Source organism: Lissotriton helveticus, chromosome 9 (assembly GCF_964261635.1).
Source record: "Lissotriton helveticus chromosome 9, aLisHel1.1, whole genome shotgun sequence".
NCBI classification, from domain to species: Eukaryota; Metazoa; Chordata; class Amphibia; order Caudata; family Salamandridae; genus Lissotriton; species Lissotriton helveticus.
In genome coordinates this window covers 768,166,005-768,191,183 of record NC_136070.1, presented here as the reverse complement: position 1 = coordinate 768,191,183, position 25,179 = coordinate 768,166,005, and positions in this window count along the sequence as shown.

Sequence of the window (25,179 nt, the reverse complement as noted above, 5' to 3'; positions counted from 1 at the left end):
ACACACGGACACTGGAGACAAAGCAAGCGCTCGAGTTGCAGCACAAATTCAGGAAAACATTCATCAGCCCAAAAACATTTGTGACCTTCCCACTATGATTCACAGCTCACACAAGGGAACCCCGGCGCACATCTGTGCAATTGCATAGTAACGCACACATGGACACTGGAGACAAAGATGGGGCTCGAGTTGCAGCACAAACTCAGGAAAGCAATCATCAGCCCAAAAACATTTGTGAACTTCCCACTATGATGAACAAATGGTCTCTGCTTCCAGATACCTAAGAGCCTTGCTAGTTTATTCAGATAACAACCAACACACACTGGGGTCGATTGTGAAAATATGGTATTGTGTACAAAAAAGGGGAGAAATGCTCCTCTTTTAGGTGTCCCCTCACTCACCAGGGTTGCCCCACGGTGACATGCTTCATCATTGGGGCCATCCCAGTCCTCTACGGGCTGGGGCGTGCTGCGACTTGCGAAAGTTACGTAGGAGCACTTTATTAGACTATGTGTGGTGCATGTGTATTTGAGGAGTGGACTATGTGATGTGTGAAATACCTGCCCAGTAGGTTTACAATAAACTTTATTCTTGCCTCTAGGTGGTAATAAACGGGGTGCAAAGATAGGCTGCCCTAAACGTAATGTGTCCAGATGTACCTATCAACTCCTATCGTCGACATGTTTCGTGCATACCCCAAACACTATGATGGACAGCTCACACAAGGGACCCCTGCGCACATCTGTGCAATTGCATAGTAACGCACACATGGACACTGGAGACAAAGATGGCGCTCGAGTTGCGGCACAAACTCAGGAAAACAATCATCAACACAAAAAAATTTGTGAGCTTCCCACTATGATGGACAGATCACTCAAGGGACCCCTGCGCACATTTGTGCAGTTGCATAGTAACACACCCATGGTCAATGGAGACAAAGATGGCGCTAGAGTTGCAGCACAAATTCAGGTAACAATCAACAGCCCAAAAACATTTGTGAGCTTCCCACTATGATGGACAGCTCACTCAAGGGACCCCTTCGCACATGGCATAGTAACACACACATGGTCACTGGAGACAAAGCATGTGTTTGAAAAGCAGCACACAAAAAAAAACATTCATCAGGCCAAAAACACTAGTGAGCTTTGCCTAGGCAGCACAGGTGTGTTTTTTAGCCACTTCAGAAACACACATCAGTATAAGTAATGAAGGACAGAGGCACTTGCATCCTTCATTACAATGAGCACTATTATTTTACTTTATAAATGACCCCCATCAGCATTTTTGTAGAAAAAACGGCCTTTCAACAACATTGCAGCCAAGAGAAGACTTCATAGATAATGTTCCCCCAAGAAGGGGAGCGACCCTTCCCCAAGGGGCCGCTCCCCGAACTACGAAATTGATCATCAATCAAAAAAAAAAAAAATCCCTAACATTCCTGCTGCACGATCGCACGATCGTGCAGCAGGAAACCTCTAAAATGCCACCGAGGGAAAGGAAAAGCCTTTCCTTTCCCTCCTTAGAAGTAATACTGCAATCTCCCCCGCCCCAGCCGCAAAACTAACCTGTTTGCAATCCGACGCGCAGGAAGCAAATGGCTTCCCTGCGCGTCGGTAAACAAATGGAGCCTCCGGTGACGTCAGCGCGCCTCGCGCGCTGACGTCATTGATGACGCGGGCGGGGAGGGCGGGGGGAGGCAGGGGAAGGTCTTCTTCTGCCATCCCCGCAGAAACTAAAAAAATCGGGCTGACTCGGGGGGAGCGCTGGCGCTTCCCCCGAGGGTGGGGCTCATGACGAGCTGGGCTCGTCATGAGCGTGCGAGGAGGCTACGCCATGACGAGCCCAGCTCGTCATCAGCCCCGAAGGGGTTAACAGACTTTTCCTCCTACTCAGAAGCTTCTATTTCGACCAATTTCTGGCAGAAAAATGACTCTAAACACACTTATTTTAGTTCCAAAAGCGATAATTCACATTTAATAGTAGTTTATAGTCAAAAGAGAAAACAATAAAAAATGACCATTTCTGACTATGTGGAGAAAGTTCGACAGGTCCGGGATCATCGTTTTCATCAAAAAAACTTATTTTTTCAAATATTGAAAAACTGATGCAAAATATCAAAAGGATTGTGCCTCATGTTGAATAACCACTTTTTAAAGCCCCACAGTGACCAAAATTGCAATTTTTACAGACTTTTCCTCCTACTCAGAAGCTTTAATTTCGATCAATTTCTGGCAGAAAAATGACTCTAAACACACTTATTTTAGTTCCAAAAGCGATAATTCACATTTAATTGTAGTTTATAGTCAAAAGAGAAAACAATAAAAAATGAACATTTTTGACTATGTGGAGAAAGTTCGACAGGTCCGGGATCATCGTTTTCATCAAAAAAACTTATTTTTTCAAATGTTGAAAAAATGATGCAAAATATCAAAAGGATTGTGCCTCATGTTGAATAACCACTTTTTAAAGCCCCACAGTGACCAAAATTGCAATTTTTACAGACTTTTCCTCCTACTCAGAAGCTTCAATTTCGATCAATTTCTGGCAGAAAAATGACTCTAATTACTCTTATTTTAGTTCCAAAAGTGATAATTCATATTTAATAGTCATTTACAGTCAAAAGAGAAAACATTAAAATATGACCATTTCTGACAATCTGGAGAAAGTTTGACAGGTGCGGGTTCATCGATTTTCATCAAAACATTTTTTTTTTCGAATGTTGAAAAAATGAATCAAAATGTCAAATGGATTGTGCCTCATTTTGAATAACCACTTTTTGAAGCCACACAGTGACCAAAATTGCCATTTTAACAGACTTTTCCTCCTACTCAGAAGCTTCTATTTCGACCAATTTCTGTCAGAAAAATGACTCTAAACACCTTCATTTTAGTTCCAAACATGATAATTCACATTTAATAGTCATTTACAGTCAAAAAAGAAAACAATAAAAAATGACCATTTCTGACTATGTGGAGAAAGTTCGACAGGTCTGTGGTCATCGTTTTTCATCAAAAAAAATATTTTTTCAAATGGTGAAAAAATGATTCAAAATGTCAAATGGATTGTGCCTCATGTTGAATAACCACTTTTTAAAGTCACACAGTGACCAAAATTGCCATTTTAACAGAAATTTCCTCCTTCTCAGAACCAATTTCTGGCAGAAAAATGACTCTAAACACACTTATTTTAGTTCCAAAAGCGATAATTCACATTTAATAGTCGTTTATAGTCAAAAGAGAAAACAATAAAAAATGACCATTTCTGACTATGTGGAGAAAGTTCGACAGGTCCGGATTCATCGTTTTCATCAAAAAAACTTATTTTTTCAAATGTTGAAAAAATGATGCAAAATATCAAAAGGATTGTGCCTCATGTTGAATAACCACTTTTTAAAGCCCCACAGTGACCAAAATTGCAATTTTTACAGACTTTTCCTCCTACTCAGAAGCTTCAATTTCGATCAATTTCTGGCAGAAAAATGACTCTAATTACTCTTATTTTAGTTCCAAAAGTGATAATTCATATTTAATAGTCATTTACAGTCAAAAGAGAAAACATTAAAATATAACCATTTCTGACCATCTGGAGAAAGTTTGACAGGTGCGGGTTCATCGTTTTTCATCAAAACATTTTTTTTTTCGAACGTTGAAAAAATGAATCAAAATGTCAAATGGATTGTGCCTCATTTTGAATAACCACTTTTTGAAGCCACACAGTGACCAAAATTGCCATTTTAACAGACTTTTCCTCCTACTCAGAAGCTTCTATTTCGACCAATTTCTGTCAGAAAAATGACTCTAAACACCTTCATTTTAGTTCCAAACATGATAATTCACATTTAATAGTCATTTACAGTCAAAAAAGAAAACAATAAAAAATGACCATTTCTGACTATGTGGAGAAAGTTCGACAGGTCTGAGGTCATCATTTTTCATCAAAAAAAATATTTTTTCAAATGGTGAAAAAATGATTCAAAATGTCAAATGGATTGTGCCTCATGTTGAATAACCACTTTTTAAAGTCACACAGTGACCAAAATTGCCATTTTAACAGACTTTTCCTCCTTCTCAGAAGCTTCTATTTCGACCAATTTCTGGCAGAAAAATAACTCTAAACACACTTATTTTAGTTCCAAAAGCGATAATTCACATTTAATAGTAGTTTATAGTCAAAAGAGAAAACAATAAAAAATGAACATTTCTGACTATGTGGAGAAAGTTCGACAGGTCCGGGATCATCGTTTTCATCAAAAAAACTTATTTTTTAAAATGTTGAAAAAATGATGCAAAATATCAAAAGGATTGTGCCTCATGTTGAATAACCACTTTTTAAAGCCCCACAGTGACCAAAATTGCAATTTTTACAGACTTTTCCTCCTACTCAGAAGCTTTAATTTCGATCAATTTCTGGCAGAAAAATGACTCTAAACACTCTTATTTTAGTTCCAAAAGTGATGATTCACATTTAATAGTAGTTTATAGTCAAAAGAGAAAACAATAAAAAATGAACATTTCTCACTATGTGGAGAAAGTTCGACAGGTCCAGGATCATCGTTTTCATCAAAAAAACTTATTTTTTCAAATGTTGAAAAAATGATGCAAAATATCAAAAGGATTGTGCCTCATGTTGAATAACCACTTGTTAAAGCCCCAAAGTGACCAAAAATTGCAATTTTTACAGACTTTTTCTCCTACTTTGAAGCTTCTAATTTGATGAATTTCTGGCAGAAAAATGACTCTAAACACTCTTATTTTAGTTCCAAAAGTGATAATTCATATTTAATAGTCATTTACAGTCAAAAAAGAAAAGAATAAAAAATGACCATTTCTGACCATCTGGAGAAAGTTTGACAGGTCCAGGTTCATCGTTTTTCATCAAAACATTTTTTTTTTCGAATGTTGAAAAAATGAATCAAAATGTCAAATGGATTGTGCCTCATTTTGAATAACCACTTTTTGAAGCCACACAGTGACCAAAATTGCCATTTTAACAGACTTTTCCTCCTACTCAGAAGCTTCTATTTCGACCAATTTCTGGCAGAAAAATGACTCTAAACACACTTATTTTAGTTCCAAAAGCGATAATTCACATTTAATAGTAGTTTATAGTCAAAAGAGAAAACAATAAAAAATGAACATTTCTCACTATGTGGAGAAAGTTCGACAGGTCCAGGATCATCGTTTTCATCAAAAAAACTTATTTTTTCAAATGTTGAAAAAATGATGCAAAATATCAAAAGGATTGTGCCTCATGTTGAATAACCACTTTTTAAAGCCCCACAGTGACCAAAATTGCAATTTTTACAGACTTTTCCTCCTACTCAGAAGCTTTAATTTCGATCAATTTCTGGCAGAAAAAGGACTCTAAACACTCTTATTTTAGTTCCAAAAGTGATGATTCATATTTAATAGTTACTTACAGTCAAAAGAGAAAACATTAAAATATGACCATTTCTGACCATCTGGAGAAAGTTTGACAGGTCCAGGTTCATCGTTTTTCATCAAAACATTTTTTTTTCAAATGTTGAAAAAATGATTCAAAATTTCAAAAGGATTGTGCCTTATGTTGAATAACCACTTTTTAAAGCCACACAGTGACCAAAATTGCCATTTTAACAGACTTTTCCTCCTACTCAGAAGCTTCTATTTCGACCAATTTCTGGAAGGAAAATGAGTCTCAACACCTTCATTTTAGTTCCAAACATGATAATTCACATTTAATAGTCATTTACAGTCAAAAAAGAAAACAATAAAAAATGACCATTTCTGACTATGTGGAGAAAGTTCGACAGGTCTGTGGTCATCATTTTTCATCAAAAAAAATATTTTTTCAAATGGTGAAAAAATTATTCAAAATGTCAAATGGATTGTGCCTCATGTTGAATAACCACTTTTTAAAGTCACACAGTGACCAAAATTGCCATTTTAACAGACTTTTCCTCCTTCTCAGAAGCTTCTATTTCGACCAATTTCTGGCAGAAAAATGACTCTAAACACACTTATTTTAGTTCCAAAAGCGATAATTCACATTTAATAGTAGTTTATAGTCAAAAGAGAAAACAATAAAAAATGAACATTTCTGACTATGTGGAGAAAGTTCGACAGGTCCGGGATCATCGTTTTCATCAAAAAAACTTATTTTTTCAAATGTTGAAAAACTGATGCAAAATATCAAAAGGATTGTGCCTCATGTTGAATAACCACTTTTTAAAGCCCCACAGTGACCAAAATTGCAATTTTTACAGACTTTTCCTCCTACTCAGAAGCTTTAATTTCGATCAATTTCTGGCAGAAAAATGACTCTAAACACTCTTATTTTAGTTCCAAAGGTGATAATTCATATTTAATAGTCATTTACAGTCAAAAGAGAAAACATTAAAATATGACCATTTCTGACCATCTGGAGAAAGTTTGACAGGTCCAGGTTCATCGTTTTTCATCAAAACATTTTTTTTTCGAATGTTGAAAAAATGAATCAGAATGTCAAATGGATTGTGCCTCATTTTGAATAACCACTTTTTGAAGCCACACAGTGACCAAAATTGCCATTTTAACAGACTTTTCCTCCTACTCAGAAGCTTCTATTTCGATCAATTTCTGTCAGAAAAATGACTCTAAACACCTTCATTTTAGTTCCAAACATGATAATTCACATTTAATAGTCATTTACAGTCAAAAAAGAAAACAATAAAAAATGACCATTTCTGACTATGTGGAGAAAGTTCGACAGGTCTGAGGTCATCATTTTTCATCAAAAAAAATATTTTTTCAAATGGTGAAAAAATGATTCAAAATGTCAAATGGATTGTGCCTCATGTTGAATAACCACTTTTTAAAGTCACACAGTGACCAAAATTGCCATTTTAACAGACTTTTCCTCCTTCTCAGAAGCTTCTATTTCGACCAATTTCTGGCAGAAAAATAACTCTAAACACACTTATTTTAGTTCCAAAAGCGATAATTCACATTTAATAGTAGTTTATAGTCAAAAGAGAAAACAATAAAAAATGAACATTTCTGACTATGTGGAGAAAGTTCGACAGGTCCGGGATCATCGTTTTCATCAAAAAAACTTATTTTTTCAAATGTTGAAAAAATGATGCAAAATATCAAAAGGATTGTGCCTCATGTTGAATAACCACTTTTTAAAGCCCCACAGTGACCAAAATTGCAATTTTTACAGACTTTTCCTCCTACTCAGAAGCTTTAATTTCGATCAATTTCTGGCAGAAAAATGACTCTAAACACTCTTATTTTAGTTCCAAAAGTGATAATTCATATTTAATAGTCATTTACAGTCAAAAGAGAAAACATTAAAATATGACCATTTATGCCCATCTGGAGAAAGTTTGACAGGTCCAGGTTCATCTTTTTTCATCAAAAATTTTTTTTTTTCAAATGTGGAAAAAATGATTCAAAATTTCAAAAGGATTGTGCCTTATGTTGAATAACCACTTTTTAAAGGCACACAGTGACCAAAATTGCCATTTTAACAGACTTTTCCTCCTACTCAGAACTTTCTATTTCGACCAATTTCTGGAAGAAAAATGACTCTAAACACCTTCATTTTAGTTCCAAACATGATAATTCACATTTAATAGTCGTTTACAGTCAAAAGAGAAAACAATAAAAATTGACCATTTCTGACTGTGTGGAGAAAGTTCGATAGGTCCGGGGTCGTCGTTTTTCATCAAAAAAACTTATTTTTTCAAATGTTGAAAAAATGAATCAAAATGTCAAATGGATTGTGCCTCATGTTGAATAACCACTTTTTGAAGCCACACAGTGACCAAAATTGCCATTTTAATAGACTTTTCCTCCTACTCAGAAGCTTCTATTTCGACCAATTTCTGTCAGAAAAATGACTCTAAACACCTTCATTTCAGTTCCAAACATGGCAATTCACATTTATTAGTCATTTACAGTCAAAAAAGAAAACAATAAAAAATGACCATTTCTGACTATGTGGAGAAAGTTCGACTGGTCTGTGGTCATCGTTTTCATCAAAAAAAATTTTTTTTCAAATGGTGAAAAAATGATTCAAAATGTCAAATGGATTGTGCCTCATGTTGAATAACCACTTTTTAACCCCTTTAAAGCGTTGTAAATAGACCTCCCCAGTGCTGCGCTGTCCATTGGAACTAGTGCTGAATGGACGTCCAACGGTCGTGCGCAGCACTGGGGAGGTAGTGGCCGTGACGACCGTTGGCCGACGGCAGCAATTAAGGGGTTAAAGCCACACAGTGACCAAAATTGCCATTTTAACAGACTTTTCCTCCTTCTCAGAAGCTTCTATTTCGACCAATTTCTGGCAGAAAAATAACTCTAAACACACTTATTTTAGTTCCAAAAGCGATAATTCACATTTAATAGTAGTTTATAGTCAAAAGAGAAAACAATAAAAAATGAACATTTCTGACTATGTGGAGAAAGTTCGACAGGTCCGGTATCATCGTTTTCATCAAAAAAACTTATTTTTTCAAATGTTGAAAAAAAAGGATTGTGCCTCATGTTGAATAACCACTTTTTAAAGCCCCACTGTGACCAAAATTGCAATTTTTACAGACTTTTCCTCCTACTCAGAAGCTTTAATTTCGATCAATTTCTGGCAGAAAAATGACTCTAAACACTCTTATTTTAGTTCCAAAAGTGATAATTCATATTTAATAGTCATTTACAGTCAAAAGAGAAAACATTAAAATATGACCATTTATGCCCATCTGGAGAAAGTTTGACAGGTCCAGGTTCATCTTTTTTCATCAAAAAATTTTTTTTTTCAAATGTGGAAAAAATGATTCAAAATTTCAAAAGGATTGTGCCTTATGTTGAATAACCACTTTTTAAAGGCACACAGTGACCAAAATTGCCATTTTAACAGACTTTTCCTCCTACTCAGAACTTTCTATTTCGACCAATTTCTGGAAGAAAAATGACTCTAAACACCTTCATTTTAGTTCCAAACATGGCAATTCACATTTATTAGTCATTTACAGTCAAAAAAGAAAACAATAAAAAAATGACCATTTCTGACTATGTGGAGAAAGTTCCACTGGTCTGTGGTCATCGTTTTCATCAAAAAAATAATTTTTTCAAATGGTGAAAAAATGATTCAAAATGTCAAATGGATTGTGCCTCATGTTGAATAACCACTTTTTAAAGCCACACAGTGACCAAAATTGCCATTTTAACAGACTTTTCCTCCTTCTCAGAAGCTTCTATTTCGACCAATTTCTGGCAGAAAAATTACTCTAAACACACTTATTTTAGTTCCAAAAGCGATAATTCACATTTAATAGTCTTTTATAGTCAAAAGAGAAAACAATAAAAATGACCATTTCTGACTATGTGGAGAAAGTCCGACAGGTCTGTGGTCATCGTTTTTCATCAAAAAAAGTATTTTTTCAAATGGTGAAAAAATTATTCAAAATGTCAAATGGATTGTGCCTCATGTTGAATAACCACTTTTTAAAGCCCCACAGTGACCAAAATTGCCATTTTAACAGACTTTTCCTCCTTCTCAGAAGCTTCTATTTCGACCAATTTCTGTCAGCAAAATGACTCTAAACACCTTCATTTTAGTTCCAAACATGATAATTCACATTTAATAGTCATTTACAGTCAAAAAAGAAAACAATAAAAAATGACCATTTCTGACTATGTGGAGAAAGTTCGACAGGTCCGGGATCATCGTTTTCATCAAAAAAACGTATTTTTTCAAATGTTGAAAAAATGATGCAAAATATCAAAAGGATTGTGCCTCATGTTGAATAACCACTTTTTAAAGCCACACAGTGACCAAAATTGCCATTTTAACAGACTTTTCCTCCTACTCAGTAGCTTCTATTTCGACCAATTTCTGGAAGAAAAATGAGTCTCAACACCTTCATTTTAGTTCCAAACATGATAATTCACATTTAATAGTCATTTACAGTCAAAAAAGAAAACAATAAAAAATGACCATTTCTGACTATGTGGAGAAAGTTCGACAGGTCTGTGGTCATCGTTTTTCATCAAAAAAATTATTTTTTCAAATGGTGAAAAAATGATTCAAAATGTCAAATGGATTGTGCCTCATGTTGAATAACCACTTTTTAAAGTCACACAGTGACCAAAATTGCCATTTTAACAGAATTTTCCTCCTTCTCAGAAGCTTCTATTTCAACCAATTTCTGGCAGAAAAATGACTCTAAACACACTTATTTTAGTTCCAAAAGCGATAATTCACATTTAATAGTCGTTTATAGTCAAAAGAGAAAACAATAAAAAATGACCATTTCTGACTATGTGGAGAAAGTTCGACAGGTCCGGATTCATCGTTTTCATCAAAAAACTTTTTTTTTCAAATGTTGAAAAAATGATGCAAAATATCAAAAGGATTGTGCCTCATGTTGAATAACCACTTTTTAAAGCCCCACAGTGACCAAAATTGCAATTTTTACAGACTTTTCCTCCTACTCAGAGCTTCAATTTCGATCAATTTCTGGCAGAAAAATGACTCTATTTACTCTTATTTTAGTTCCAAAAGTGATAATTCATATTTAATAGTCATTTACAGTCAAAAGAGAAAACATTAAAATATGACCATTTCTGACCATCTGGAGAAAGTTTGACAGGTCCGGGTTCATCGTTTTTCATCAAAACATTTTTTTTTTCGAATATTGAAAAAATTAATCAAAATGTCAAATGGATTGTGCCTCATTTTGAATAACCACTTTTTGAAGCCACACAGTGACCAAAATTGCTATTTTAACAGACTTTTCCTCCTACTCAGAAGCTTCTATTTCGACCAATTTCTGGCAGAAAAATGACTCTAAACACACTTATTTTAGTTCCAAAAGCGATAATTCACATTTAATAGTAGTTTATAGTCAAAAGAGAAAACAATAAAAAATGAACATTTCTCACTATGTGGAGAAAGTTCGACAGGTCCAGGATCATCGTTTTCATCAAAAAAACTTATTTTTTCAAATGTTGAAAAAATGATGCAAAATATCAAAAGGATTGTGCCTCATGTTGAATAACCACTTTTTAAAGCCCCACAGTGACCAAAATTGCAATTTTTACAGACTTTTCCTCCTACTCAGAAGCTTTAATTTCGATCAATTTCTGGCAGAAAAAGGACTCTAAACACTCTTATTTTAGTTCCAAAAGTGATGATTCATATTTAATAGTTATTTACAGTCAAAAGAGAAAACATTAAAATATGACCATTTCTGACCATCTGGAGAAAGTTTGACAGGTCCAGGTTCATCGTTTTTCATCAAAACATTTTTTTTTCAAATGTTGAAAAAATGATTCAAAATTTCAAAAGGATTGTGCCTTATGTTGAATAACCACTTTTTAAAGCCACACAGTGACCAAAATTGCCATTTTAACAGACTTTTCCTCCTACTCAGTAGCTTCTATTTCGACCAATTTCTGGAAGAAAAATGAGTCTCAACACCTTCATTTTAGTTCCAAACATGATAATTCACATTTAATAGTCATTTACAGTCAAAAAAGAAAACAATAAAAAATGACCATTTCTGACTATGTGGAGAAAGTTCGACAGGTCTGTGGTCATCGTTTTTCATCAAAAAAATTATTTTTTCAAATGGTGAAAAAATGATTCAAAATGTCAAATGGATTGTGCCTCATGTTGAATAACCACTTTTTAAAGTCACACAGTGACCAAAATTGCCATTTTAACAGAATTTTCCTCCTTCTCAGAAGCTTCTATTGCAACCAATTTCTGGCAGAAAAATGACTCTAAACACACTTATTTTAGTTCCAAAAGCGATAATTCACATTTAATAGTCGTTTATAGTCAAAAGAGAAAACAATAAAAAATGACCATTTCTGACTATGTGGAGAAAGTTCGACAGGTCCGGATTCATCGTTTTCATCAAAAAAACTTATTTTTTCAAATGTTGAAAAAATGATGCAAAATATCAAAAGGATTGTGCCTCATGTTGAATAACCACTTTTTAAAGCCCCACAGTGACCAAAAGTGCAATTTTTACAGACTTTTCCTCCTACTCAGAGCTTCAATTTCGATCAATTTTTGGCAGAAAAATGACTCTAATTACTCTTATTTTAGTTCCAAAAGTGATAATTCATATTTAATAGTCATTTACAGTCAAAAGAGAAAACATTAAAATATGACCATTTATGCCCATCTGGAGAAAGTTTGACAGGTCCAGGTTCATCTTTTTTCATCAAAAATTTTTTTTTTTCAAATGTGGAAAAAATGATTCAAAATTTCAAAAGGATTGTGCCTTATGTTGAATAACCACTTTTTAAAGGCACACAGTGTCCAAAATTGCCATTTTAATAGACTTTTCCTCCTACTCAGAAGCTTCTATTTCGACCAATTTCTGTCAGAAAAATGACTCTAAACACCTTCATTTCAGTTCCAAACATGGCAATTCACATTTATTAGTCATTTACAGTCAAAAAAGAAAACAATAAAAAATGACCATTTCTGACTATGTGGAGAAAGTTCGACTGGTCTGTGGTCATCGTTTTCATCAAAAAAATAATTTTTTCAAATGGTGAAAAAATGATTCAAAATGTCAAATGGATTGTGCCTCATGTTGAATAACCACTTTTTAAAGCCACACAGTGACCAAAATTGCCATTTTAACAGACTTTTCCTCCTTCTCAGAAGCTTCTATTTCGACCAATTTCTGGCAGAAAAATAACTCTAAACACACTTATTTTAGTTCCAAAAGCGATAATTCACATTTAATAGTAGTTTATAGTCAAAAGAGAAAACAATAAAAAATGAACATTTCTGACTATGTGGAGAAAGTTCGACAGGTCCGGGATCATCGTTTTCATCAAAAAAACTTATTTTTTCAAATGTTGAAAAAAAGGATTGTGCCTCATGTTGAATAACCACTTTTTAAAGCCCCACAGTGACCAAAATTGCAATTTTTACAGACTTTTCCTCCTACTCAGAAGCTTTAATTTCGATCAATTTCTGGCAGAAAAATGACTCTAAACACTCTTATTTTAGTTCCAAAAGTGATAATTCATATTTAATAGTCATTTACAGTCAAAAGAGAAAACATTAAAATATGACCATTCCTGACCATCTGGAGAAAGTTTGACAGGTCCAGGTTCATCGTTTTTCATCAAAACATTTTTTTTTTCGAATGTTGAAAAAATGAATCAAAATGTCAAATGGATTGTGCCTCATTTTGAATAACCACTTTTTGAAGCCACACAGTGACCAAAATTGCCATTTTAACAGACTTTTCCTCCTACTCAGAAGCTTCTATTTCGACCAATTTCTGTCAGAAAAATGACTCTAAACACCTTCATTTTAGTTCCAAACATGATAATTCACATTTAATAGTCATTTACAGTCAAAAAAGAAAACAATAAAAAATGACCATTTCTGACTATGTGGAGAAAGTTCGACAGGTCTGAGGTCATCATTTTTCATCAAAAAAAATATTTTTTCAAATGGTGAAAAAATGATTCAAAATGTCAAATGGATTGTGCCTCATGTTGAATAACCACTTTTTAAAGTCACACAGTGACCAAAATTGCCATTTTAACAGACTTTTCCTCCTTCTCAGAAGCTTCTATTTCGACCAATTTCTGGCAGAAAAATAACTCTAAACACACTTATTTTAGTTCCAAAAGCGATAATTCACATTTAATAGTAGTTTATAGTCAAAAGAGAAAACAATAAAAAATGAACATTTCTGACTATGTGGAGAAAGTTCGACAGGTCCGGGATCATCGTTTTCATCAAAAAAACTTATTTTTTCAAATGTTGAAAAAATGATGCAACATATCAAAAGGATTGTGCCTCATGTTGAATAACCACTTTTTAAAGCCCCACAGTGACCAAAATTGCAATTTTTACAGACTTTTCCTCCTACTCAGAAGCTTTAATTTCGATCAATTTCTGGCAGAAAAATGACTCTAAACACTCTTATTTTAGTTCCAAAAGTGATAATTCATATTTAATAGTCATTTACAGTCAAAAGAGAAAACATTAAAATATGACCATTTCTGACCATCTGGAGAAAGTTTGACAGGTCCAGGTTCATCGTTTTTCATCAAAACATTTTTTTTTCGAATGTTGAAAAAATGAATCAAAATGTCAAATGGATTGTGCCTCATTTTGAATAACCACTTTTTGAAGCCACACAGTGACCAAAATTGCCATTTTAACAGACTTTTCCTCCTACTCAGAAGCTTCTATTTCGACCAATTTCTGTCAGAAAAATGACTCTAAACACCTTCATTTTAGTTCCAAACATGATAATTCACATTTAATAGTCATTTACAGTCAAAAAAGAAAACAATAAAAAATGACCATTTCTGACTATGTGGAGAAAGTTCGACAGGTCTGAGGTCATCATTTTTCATCAAAAAAAATATTTTTTCAAATGGTGAAAAAATGATTCAAAATGTCAAATGGATTGTGCCTCATGTTGAATAACCACTTTTTAAAGTCACACAGTGACCAAAATTGCCATTTTAACAGACTTTTCCTCCTTCTCAGAAGCTTCTATTTCGACCAATTTCTGGCAGAAAAATAACTCTAAACACACTTATTTTAGTTCCAAAAGCGATAATTCACATTTAATAGTAGTTTATAGTCAAAAGAGAAAACAATAAAAAATGAACATTTCTGACTATGTGGAGAAAGTTCGACAGGTCCGGGATCATCGTTTTCATCAAAAAAACTTATTTTTTCAAATGTTGAAAAAATGATGCAAAATATCAAAAGGATTGTGCCTCATGTTGAATAACCACTTTTTAAAGCCCCACAGTGACCAAAATTGCAATTTTTACAGACTTTTCCTCCTACTCAGAAGCTTTAATTTCGATCAATTTCTGGCAGAAAAATGACTCTAAACACTCTTATTTTAGTTCCAAAAGTGATAATTCATATTTAATAGTCATTTACAGTCAAAAGAGAAAACATTAAAATATGACCATTTCTGACCATCTGGAGAAAGTTTGACAGGTCCAGGTTCATCGTTTTTCATCAAAACATTTTTTTTTCGAATGTTGAAAAAATGAATCAAAATGTCAAATGGATTGTGCCTCATTTTGAATAACCACTTTTTGAAGCCACACAGTGACCAAAATTGCCATTTTAACAGACTTTTCCTCCTACTCAGAAGCTTCTATTTCGACCAATTTCTGTCAGAAAAATGACTCTAAACACCTTCATTTTAGTTCCAAACATGATAATTCACATTTAATAGTCATTTACAGTCAAAAAAGAAAACAATAAAAAATGACCATTTCTGACTAAGTGGAGAAAGTTCGACAGGTCTGTGGCCATCGTTTTTTATCAAAAAAATTATTTTTTCAAATGTTGAAAAAACTATGCAAAATATCAAAAGGATTGTGCCTCATGTTGAATAACCACTTTTTAAAGCCCCACAGTGACCAAAATTGCCATTTTTACAGACTTTTCCTCCTACTCAGAAGCTTCTATTTCGATCAATTTCTGGCAGAAAAATGACTCTGACCAATGACAGTGACCAAAATTGCCATTTTAACAGACTTTTCCTCCTTCTCAGAAGCTTCTATTTCAACCAATTTCTGGCAGAAAAATGACTCTAAACACTTATTTTAGTTCCAAAAGCGATAATTCACATTTAATAGTCGTTTATAGTCAAAAGAGAAAACAATAAAAAATGACCATTTCTGACTATGTGGAGAAAGTTCGACAGGTCCGGATTCATCGTTTTCATCAAAAAAACTTATTTTTTCAAATGTTGAAAAAATGATGCAAAATATCAAAAGGATTGTGCCTCATGTTGAATAACCACTTTTTAAAGCCCCACAGTGACCAAAATTGCAATTTTTACAGACTTTTCCTCCTACTCAGAAGCTTTAATTTCGAACAATTTCTGGCAGAAAAATGACTCTAAACACTCTTATTTTAGTTATTTACAGTCAAAAGAGAAAACATTAAAATATGACCATTTCTGACCATCTGGAGAAAGTTTGACAGATCCAGGTTCATCGTTTTTCATCAAAACATCTTTTTTTTCAAATGTTGAAAAAATGATTCAAAATTTCAAAAGGATTGTGCCTTATGTTGAATAACCACTTTTTAAAGCCACACAGTGACCAAAATTGCCATTTTAACAGACTTTTCCTCCTACTCAGAAGCTTCTATTTCGACCAATTTCTGTCAGAAAAATGACTCTAAACACCTTCATTTTAGTTCCAAACATGATAATTCACATTTAATAGTCATTTACAGTCAAAAAAGAAAACAATAAAAAATGACCATTTCTGACTATGTGGAGAAAGTTCGACAGGTCTGAGGTCATCATTTTTCATCAAAAAAATATTTTTTCAAATGGTGAAAAAATGATTCAAAATGTCAAATGGATTGTGCCTCATGTTGAATAACCACTTTTTAAAGTCACACAGTGACCAAAATTGCCATTTTAACAGACTTTTCCTCCTTCTCAGAAGCTTCTATTTCGACCAATTTCTGGCAGAAAAATAACTCTAAACACACTTATTTTAGTTCCAAAAGCGATAATTCACATTTAATAGTAGTTTATAGTCAAAAGAGAAAACAATAAAAAATGAACATTTCTGACTATGTGGAGAAAGTTCGACAGGTCCGGGATCATCGTTTTCATCAAAAAAACTTATTTTTTCAAATGTTGAAAAAATGATGCAACATATCAAAAGGATTGTGCCTCATGTTGAATAACCACTTTTTAAAGCCCCACAGTGACCAAAATTGCAATTTTTACAGACTTTTCCTCCTACTCAGAAGCTTTAATTTCGATCAATTTCTGGCAGAAAAATGACTCTAAACACTCTTATTTTAGTTCCAAAAGTGATAATTCATATATAATAGTCATTTACAGTCAAAAGAGAAAACATTAAAATATGACCATTTCTGACCATCTGGAGAAAGTTTGACAGGTCCAGGTTCATCGTTTTTCATCAAAACATTTTTTTTTCGAATGTTGAAAAAATGAATCAAAATGTCAAATGGATTGTGCCTCATTTTGAATAACCACTTTTTGAAGCCACACAGTGACCAAAATTGCCATTTTAACAGACTTTTCCTCCTACTCAGAAGCTTCTATTTCGACCAATTTCTGTCAGAAAAATGACTCTAAACACCTTCATTTTAGTTCCAAACATGATAATTCACATTTAATAGTCATTTACAGTCAAAAAAGAAAACAATAAAAAATGACCATTTCTGACTATGTGGAGAAAGTTCGACAGGTCTGAGGTCATCATTTTTCATCAAAAAAAATATTTTTTCAAATGGTGAAAAAATGATTCAAAATGTCAAATGGATTGTGCCTCATGTTGAATAACCACTTTTTAAAGTCACACAGTGACCAAAATTGCCATTTTAACAGACTTTTCCTCCTTCTCAGAAGCTTCTATTTCGACCAATTTCTGGCAGAAAAATAACTCTAAACACACTTATTTTAGTTCCAAAAGCGATAATTCACATTTAATAGTAGTTTATAGTCAAAAGAGAAAACAATAAAAAATTACCATTTCTGACTATGTGGAGAAAGTTCGACAGGTCCGGATTCATCGTTTTCATCAAAAAAACTTATTTTTTCAAATGTTGAAAAAATGATGCAAAATATCAAAAGGATTGTGCCTCATGTTGAATAACCACTTTTTAAAGCCCCACAGTGACCAAAATTGCAATTTTTACAGACTTTTCCTCCTACTCAGAAGCTTTAATTTCGAACAATTTCTGTCAGAAAAATGACTCTAAACACTCTTATTTTAGTTCCAAAAGTGATGATTCATATTTAATAGTTATTTACAGTCAAAAGAGAAAACATTAAAATATGACCATTTCTGACCATCTGGAGAAAGTTTGACAGATCCAGGTTCATCGTTTTTCATCAAAACATCTTTTTTTTCAAATGTTGAAAAAATGATTCAAAATTTCAAAAGGATTGTGCCTTATGTTGAATAACCACTTTTTAAAGCCACACAGTGACCAAAATTGCCATTTTAACAGACTTTTCCTCTTACTCAGAAGCTTCTATTTCGACCAATTTCTGTCAGAAAAATGACTCTAAACACCTTCATTTTAGTTCCAAACATGATAATTCATATTTAATAGTAGTTTATAGTCAAAAGAGAAAACAATAAAAAATGAACATTTTTGACTATGTGGAGAAAGTTCGACAGGTCCGGGATCATCGTTTTCATCAAAAAAACTTATTTTTTCAAATGTTGAAAAAATGATGCAAAATATCAAAAGGATTGTGCCTCATGTTGAATAATCACTTTTTAAAGCCCCACAGTGACCAAAATTGCCATTTTAACAGACTTTTCCTCCTTCTCAGAAGTTTCTATTTCGACCAATTTCTGGCAGAAAAATGACTCTAAACACACTTATTTTAGTTCCAAAAGCGATAATTCACATTTAATAGTAGTTTATAGTCAAAAGAGAAAACAATAAAAAATGAACATTTTTGACTATGTGGAGAAAGTTCGACAGGTCCGGGATCATCGTTTTCATCAAAAAAACTTATTTTTTCAAATGTTGAAAAAATGATGCAAAATATCAAAAGGATTGTGCCTCATGTTGAATAACCACTTTTTAAAGCCCCACAGTGACCAAAATTGCAATTTTTTACAGACTTCTCCTCCTACTCAGAAGCTTTAATTTCGATCAATTTCTTGCAGAAAAATGACTCTAAACACTCTTATTTTAGTTCCAAAAGTGATAATTCATATTTAATAGTCATTTACAGTCAAAAGAGAAAACATTAAAATATGACCATTTCTGACCATCTGGAGAAAGTTTGACAGGTGTTCATCGTTTTTCTTCAAAACATTTTTTTTTTCGAATGTTGAAAAAATGAATCAAAATGTCAAATGGATTGTGCCTCATTTTGAATAACCACTTTTTGAAACCACACAGTGACCAAAATTGCCATTTTAACAGACTTTTCCTCCTACTCAGAAGCTTCTATTTCGACCAATTTCTGTCAGAAAAATGACTCTAAACACCTTCATTTTAGTTCCAAACATGATAATTCACATTTAATAGTCATTTACAGTCAAAAAAGAAAACAATAAAAAATGTCCTTTCTGACTATGTGGAGAAAGTTCGACAGGTCTGAGGTCATCATTTTTCATCAAAAAAGAATATTTTTTCAAATGGTGAAAAAATGATTCAAAATGTCAAATGGATTGTGCCTCATGTTGAATAACCACTTTGTAAAGTCACACAGTGACCAAAATTGCCATTTTAACAGACTTTTCCTCCTTCTCAGAAGCTTCTATTTCGACCAATTTCTGGCAGAAAAATAACTCTAAACACACTTATTTTAGTTCCAAAAGCGATAATTCACATTTAATAGTAGTTTATAGTCAAAAGAGAAAACAATAAAAAATGAACATTTCTGACTATGTGGAGAAAGTTCGACAGGTCCGGGATCATCGTTTTCATCAAAAAAACGTATTTTTTCAAATGTTGAAAAAATTATGCAAAATATCAAAAGGATTGTGCCTCATGTTGAATAACCACTTTTTAAAGCCCCACAGTGACCAAAATTGCAATTTTTACAGACTTTTCCTCCTACTCAGAAGCTTTAATTTCGATCAATTTCTGGCAGAAAAATGACTCTAAACACTCTTATTTTAGTTCCAAAAGTGATGATTCATATTTAATAGTTATTTACAGTCAAAAGTGAAAACATTAAAATATGACCATTTCTGACCATCTGGAGAAAGTTTGACAGGTCCAGGTTCATCGTTTTTCATCAAAACATTTTTTTTTTCGAATGTTGAAAAAATGAATCAAAATGTCAAATGGATTGTGCCTCATTTTGAATAACCACTTTTTGAAGCCACACAGTGACCAAAATTGCCATTTTAACAGACTTTTCCTCCTACTCAGAAGCTTCTATTTCGACCAATTTCTGTCAGAAAAATGACTCTAAACACCTTCATTTTAGTTCCAAACATGATAATTCACATTTAATAGTCATTTACAGTCAAAAAAGAAAACAATAAAAAATGTCCTTTCTGACTATGTGGAGAAAGTTCGACAGGTCTGAGGTCATCATTTTTCATCCAAAAAAATATTTTTTCAAATGGTGAAAAAATGATTCAAAATGTCAAATGGATTGTGCCTCATGTTGAATAACCACTTTGTAAAGTCACACAGTGACCAAAATTGCCATTTTAACAGACTTTTCCTCCTTCTCAGAAGCTTCTATTTCGACCAATTTCTGGCAGAAAAATAACTCTAAACACACTTATTTTAGTTCCAAAAGCGATAATTCACATTTAATAGTAGTTTATAGTCAAAAGAGAAAACAATAAAAAATGAACATTTCTGACTATGTGGAGAAAGTTCGACAGGTCCGGGATCATCGTTTTCATCAAAAAAACTTATTTTTTCAAATGTTGAAAAAATGATGCAAAATATCAAAAGGATTGTGCCTCATGTTGAATAACCACTTTTTAAAGCCCCACAGTGACCAAAATTGCAATTTTTACAGACTTTTCCTCCTACTCAGAAGCTTTAATTTCGATCAATTTCTGGCAGAAAAATGACTCTAAACACTCTTATTTTAGTTCCAAAAGTGATAATTCATATTTAATAGTCATTTACAGTCAAAAGAGAAAACATTAAAATATGACCATTTCTGACCATCTGGAGAAAGTTTGACAGGTCCAGGTTCATCGTTTTTCATCAAAAAAAAATTTGTTTTCAAATGTTGAAAAAATTATTCAAAATTTCAAAAGGATTGTGCCTTATGTTGAATAACCACTTTTTAAAGCCACATAGTGACCAAAATTGCCATTTTAACAGACTTTTCCTCCTTCTCAGAAGCTTCTATTTCGACCAATTTCTGGCAGAAAAATGACTGTAAACACACTTATTTTAGTTCCAAAAGCGATAATTCACATTTAATAGTAGTTTATAGTCAAAAGAGAAAACAATAAAAAATGAACATTTCTGACTATGTGGAGAAAGTTCGACAGGTCCAGGATCATCGTTTTCATCAAAAAAACGTATTTTTTCAAATGTTGACAAAATGATGCAAAATATCAAAAGGATTGTGCCTCATGTTGAATAACCACTTGTTAAAGCCCCAAAGTGACCAAAAATTGCAATTTTTACAGACTTTTTCTCCTACTTTGAAGCTTCTATTTTGATGAATTTCTGGCAGAAAAATGACTCTAATTACTCTTATTTTAGTACCAAAAGTGATAATTCATATTTAATAGTCATTTACAGTCAAAAGAGAAAACATTAAAATATGACCATTTCTGACCATCTGGAGAAAGTTTGACAGGTCCGGGTTCATCGTTTTTCATCAAAACATTTTTTTTTTCGAATGTTGAAAAAATGAATCAAAATGTCAAATGGATTGTGCCTCATTTTGAATAACCACTTTTTGAAGCCACACAGTGACCAAAATTGCCATTTTAACAGACTTTTCCTCCTACTCAGAAGCTTCTATTTCGACCAATTTCTGTCAGAAAAATGACTCTAAACACCTTCATTTTAGTTCCAAACATGATAATTCACATTTAATAGTCATTTACAGTCAAAAAAGAAAACAATAAAAAATGACTATTTCTGACTATGTGGAGAAAGTTCGACAGGTCCGGGATCATTGTTTTCATCAAAAAAACTTATTTTTTCAAATGTTGAAAAACTGATGCAAAATATCAAAAGGATTGTGCCTCATGTTGAATAACCACTTTTTAAAGCCCCACAGTGACCAAAATTGCAATTTTTACAGACTTTTCCTCCTACTCAGAAGCTTTAATTTCGATCAATTTCTGGCAGAAAAATGACTCTAAACACTCTTATTTTAGTTCCAAAAGTGATCATTCATATTTAATAGTCATTTACAGTCAAAAGAGAAAACATTAAAATATGACCATTTCTGACCATCTGGAGAAAGTTTGACAGGTCCGGGTTCATCGTTTTTCATCAAAACATTTTTTTTTTCGAATGTTGAAAAAATGAATCAAAATGTCAAATGGATTGTGCCTCATTTTGAATAACCACTTTTTGAAGCCACACAGTGACCAAAATTGCCATTTTAACAGACTTTTCCTCCTACTCAGAAGCTTCTATTTCGACCAATTTCTGTCAGAAAAATGACTCTAAACACCTTCATTTTAGTTCCAAACATGATAATTCACATTTAATAGTAGTTTATAGTCAAAAGAGAAAACAATAAAAAATGAACATTTTTGACTATGTGGAGAATGTTCGACAGGTCCGGGATCATCGTTTTCATCAAAAAAACTTATTTTTTCAAATGTTGAAAAAATGATGCAAAATATCAAAAGGATTGTGCCTCATGTTGAATAACCACTTTTTAAAGCCCCACAGTGACCAAAATTGCCATTTTAACAGACTTTTCCTCCTTCTCAGAAGTTTCTATTTCGACCAATTTCTGGCAGAAAAATGACTCTAAACACACTTATTTTAGTTCCAAAAGCGATAATTCACATTTAATAGTAGTTTATAGTCAAAAGAGAAAACAATAAAAAATGAACATTTTTGACTATGTGGAGAAAGTTCGACAGGTCCGGGATCATCGTTTTCATCAAAAAAACTTATTTTTTCAAATGTTGAAAAAATGATGCAAAATATCAAAAGGATTGTGCCTCATGTTGAATAACCACTTTTTAAAGCCCCACAGTGACCAAAATTGCAATTTTTTACAGACTTCTCCTCCTACTCAGAAGCTTTAATTTCGATCAATTTCTTGCAGAAAAATGACTCTAAACACTCTTATTTTAGTTCCAAAAGTGATAATTCATATTTAATAGTCATTTACAGTCAAAAGAGAAAACATTAAAATATGACCATTTCTGACCATCTGGAGAAAGTTTGACAGGTGTTCATCGTTTTTCTTCAAAACATTTTTTTTTCGAATGTTGAAAAAATGAATCAAAATGTCAAATGGATTGTGCCTCATTTTGAATAACCACTTTTTGAAGCCACACAGTGACCAAAATTGCCATTTTAACAGACTTTTCCTCCTACTCAGAAGCTTCTATTTCGACCAATTTCTGTCAGAAAAATGACTCTAAACACCTTCATTTTAGTTCCAAACATGATAATTCACATTTAATAGTCATTTACAGTCAAAAAAGAAAACAATAAAAAATGACCATTTCTGACTATGTGGAGAAAGTTCGACAGGTCTGAGGTCATCATTTTTCATCAAAAAAAATATTTTTTCAAATGGTGAAAAAATGATTCAAAATGTCAAATGGATTGTGCCTCATGTTGAATAACCACTTTTTAAAGTCACACAGTGACCAAAATTGCCATTTTAACAGACTTTTCCTCCTTCTCAGAAGCTTCTATTTCGACCAATTTCTGGCAGAAAAATGACTCTAAACACACTTATTTTAGTTCCAAAAGCGATAATTCACATTTAATAGTAGTTTATAGTCAAAAGAGAAAACAATAAAAAATGAACATTTCTGACTATGTGGAGAAAGTTCGACAGGTCCGGGATCATCGTTTTCATCGAAAAAACTTATTTTTTCAAATGTTGAAAAAATTATGCAAAATATCAAAAGGATTGTGCCTCATGTTGAATAACCACTTTTTAAAGCCCCACAGTGACCAAAATTGCAATTTTTACAGACTTTTCCTCCTACTCAGAAGCTTTAATTTCGATCAATTTCTGGCAGAAAATGACTCTAAACACTCTTATTTTAGTTCCAAAAGTGATGATTCATATTTAATAGTTATTTACAGTCAAAAGAGAAAACATTAAAATATGACCATTTCTGACCATCTGGAGAAAGTTTGACAGGTCCAGGTTCATCGTTTTTCATCAAAACATTTTTTTTTTCGAATGTTGAAAAAATGAATCAAAATGTCAAATGGATTGTGCCTCATTTTGAATAACCACTTTTTGAAGCCACACAGTGACCAAAATTGCCATTTTAACAGACTTTTCCTCCTACTCAGAAGCTTCTATTTCGACCAATTTCTGTCAGAAAAATGACTCTAAACACCTTCATTTTAGTTCCAAACATGATAACTCACATTTAATAGTCATTTACAGTCAAAAAAGAAAACAATAAAAAATGACCATTTCTGACTATGTGGAGAAAGTTCGACAGGTCTGAGGTCATAATTTTTCATCAAAAAAAATATTTTTTCAAATGGTGAAAAAATTATTCAAAATGTCAAATGGATTGTGCCTCATGTTGAATAACCACTTTTTAAAGTCACACAGTGACCAAAATTGCCATTTTAACAGACTTTTCCTCCTTCTCAGAAGCTTCTATTTCGACCAATTTCTGGCAGAAAAATGACTCTAAACACACTTATTTTAGTTCCAAAAGCGATAATTCACATTTAATAGTAGTTTATAGTCAAAAGAGAAAACAATAAAAAATGAACATTTCTGACTATGTGGAGAAAGTTCGACAGGTCCGGGATCATCGTTTTCATCAAAAAAACTTATTTTTTCAAATGTTGAAAAAATTATGCAAAATATCAAAAGGATTGTGCCTCATGTTGAATAACCACTTTTTAAAGCCCCACAGTGACCAAAATTGCAATTTTCACAGACTTTTCCTCCTACTCAGAAGCTTTAATTTCGATCAATTTCTGGCAGAAAAATGACTCTAAACACTCTTATTTTAGTTCCAAAAGTGATGATTCATATTTAATAGTTATTTACAGTCAAAAGAGAAAACATTAAAATATGACCATTTCTGACCATCTGGAGAAAGTTTGACAGGTCCAGGTTCATCATTTTTCATCAAAACATTTTTTTTTTCGAATGTTGAAAAAATGAATCAAAATGTCAAATGGATTGTGCCTCATTTTGAATAACCACTTTTTGAAGCCATTTTTTTTTTCGAATGTTGAAAATATGAATCAAAATGTCAAATGGATTGTGCGTCATTTTGAATAACCACTTTTTGAAGCCACACAGTGACCAAAATTGCCATTTTAACAGACTTTTCCTTCTACTCAGAAGCTTCTATTTCGACCAATTTCTGTCAGAAAAATGACTCTAAACACCTTCATTTTAGTTCCAAACATGATAATTCACATTTAATAGTCATTTACAGTCAAAAAAGAAAACAATAAAAAATGACAATTTCTGACTATGTGGAGAAAGTTCGACAGGTCTGTGGACATCGTTTTTCATCAAAAAAATTATTTTTTCAAATGTTGAAAAAA